At 45.2% G+C, this 2,417-nt stretch overlaps 1 pseudogene; it reads left to right on the top strand.

The window, feature by feature from the left end:
• The first annotated feature begins 272 nt into the window (after positions 1 to 272).
• On the top strand, positions 273 to 1,407 carry LOC105288970 (annotated as a pseudogene).
• The last annotated feature ends 1,010 nt before the right edge of the window (positions 1,408 to 2,417 follow it).

Raw genomic sequence — 2,417 nt, 5'->3', positions numbered from 1 at the left:
TTCTGTTGTCTTTTCATTTACTTAGCAATGTCTTCAGAAGCAGAAAATTCTTAATTTTGATTAAGAACAATATATCTGGGGTGTTTTCTTTTGTTTTTTTATGCTTTGGTATCATATCTAAATAACCATTGCCTAACCTATGGTCAGAATATTGAATTCTGTTTTCTTCTAAGAGTTTTATAGTTTTAGCTCTTAATTTTGTAAATGAGGTCCCTGCTGCAGAGTTGCTTTTGGAAGACCCGCTTAAGGGGCCACTGCCCCCTCAGCCCACCATGCTCTTACCTGAGCTACTGCTGCTCGGCCTTCTCAGCCTGGCTGTCAAGGAACCCGTCTTCTATTTCAAGGAACAGTTTCTGGACAGAGACAGGCTGATCAACTGCTGGACTGAATCCAAACACAAGTCGAATTTTGGAAAATATGTTCTCAGTGCCAGCAAGTTCTACAATGAGTTGGACAAAGATAAAGGGCTGCAGACAAGCCAGGATGCCCACTTTCTATGCCCTGTCAGCCAGATTCGAGCACTTCAGCAACAAGGACCAGATGTTGGTGGTGCAGTTGACCGTGAAACATGAGCAGAACATCGACCATGGGGGTGGCTACATAAAGCTATTTCCAGATGTTTTGGACCAGACGGATATGAAAGGAGACACTGAATACAGCATCATGTCTGGCCCTGACATCTATGGCCCCAGCACCAAGAAGAGTCATGTCATCTTCAAGCACAAGGGCAAGAACGTGCTGATCAATAAAGACATCCATTGCAAGGATGATGAATTCACACACCTGACACATTGATTGTGTGACTGATAACACCTATGAGGTGAAGATTGACAGCAGTCAGGTGGAATCAGGCTCCCTGGAGAATGATTGGGACTTCCTGCCACCCAAGAAGATAAAGGTTCCTGATGTTTCAAAGCCCAAAGACTGGGACAAGCAGGCCAACATTGATGACACCACAGACTCCAAACCTAAGGATGGGAACAAGTCCAAGCACAACCCTGACGCTGATGCTAAGAAGCCCAAGGACTGGGTTGAAGAGATGGATGGAGAGTGGGAACCACCAGTGATCTAAGAACCTGAATACAAGGGCGAATGGAAGCCCTGGCAGATCGGCAACCCAGATTACAAGGGCAGTTGGACAATCTTAAGTATTCCCTTGATAGCAACATCTATGCCTATGACCACCTCCCTGTGCTGGGCCTAGATCTCTAGCAGGCCAAGTCCAGCACCATCTTCAACAACTTCCTCATGACCACCAACAAGGCCTATGCCAAGGAGTTTGTCAACAAGACATAGGGTGCCACAAAAATGGTGGAAAAGCAAATGAAAGAAAAGCAGGATGAGGAGCAGAGGCCAAAGGAGGAGGAGGAAAATGCTGTTGTTGTCCAGGCCAAGGATGAGCTATAGGGGCCACACCACTGCTTCCAGGGTTGGCCTGAGGCCTGAGCTTCCACACCACTGCTTCCAGGGTTGGCCTCGGCCAAAGAACTGGCCGAGCTAAATAACATCTCTATGAAACTGAAGAACTTTCCTTTTTTTCCAGGCGGGGTCAGATTCGAGGTGGGTTTTGGTTTTGTTCCACCCTCTTTTTTTTTTTTTTCAACTGGTGTTTTAACTGATTCTCCTTCAGCTCTCACCCCTGGCCCTCATCTTTCTTGACATCTTTGTCTTTTTCTTTCCCCTTCTCTCCCCAGGTCTCTTAGTTCCCCTCTAATCTGGGGAAATGGGGAGTGTGGAAGAGAAGCCCCAGGCTGAAGATTCCATCTACTGTCCTTCCTGGATCCCAAAGGAGAAGAGGGTGGTGCCCCCAGCATCCCCAGCACTGAAGAAGAATGGGGCTCCTAGGCCCAAGCTCTGACCCCCTCCCCACCCTAACCCTTACCCCCTCCCTTTCTCTTCTGCCTCCAGGACTGGGCCACTTCTGGGCGAGGAAGTGGGTTCCAGCTCAGCTCACACTGAGAATGTAAGACCTATAAACAAAATTTCTATTAAATCAAGTTTTGTCTCTTAAAAAATATATATACATTTTTGTTAATGATCTCAGGTAGTGGTTCAACTTCATTCTTTTACATGTGGCTATCCAGTTGTCCCAGAACCATTTGTTAAAAAGACTATGCTTTTTCTCATTGAATTGTCTTGGCACCTTTGTCAAAAATCAATTGACTGTAAATGTGTGGGTTTATTTCTGAAGTCTCAAGTCTATTCCATTGATCTATATGTCTGTTCTTATGCTAGTACCACACAGTCTTGATTACTGTAAGTTTGTAGTACATTTTGAAATCAGGAAATGTGAGCCCTCCACTTTGTTCTTTTTCAAGACTTTTTTGGCTATTCTAGGTTCCTTGCATTTCCATATAAATTTTAAGATGTCTGTCAATATCTGTGGGGGAAGCCAACTGGAATTGTGATAGGGATTG

The sequence above is a fragment of the Pteropus vampyrus genome, unplaced genomic scaffold (genome assembly GCF_000151845.1).
Source record: "Pteropus vampyrus isolate Shadow unplaced genomic scaffold, Pvam_2.0 Scaffold20, whole genome shotgun sequence".
NCBI classification, from domain to species: domain Eukaryota; kingdom Metazoa; phylum Chordata; class Mammalia; order Chiroptera; family Pteropodidae; genus Pteropus; species Pteropus vampyrus.
The sequence above is the reverse complement of the archived record's forward strand: the minus strand, read 5'-3'. Positions and strand labels throughout refer to the sequence as shown.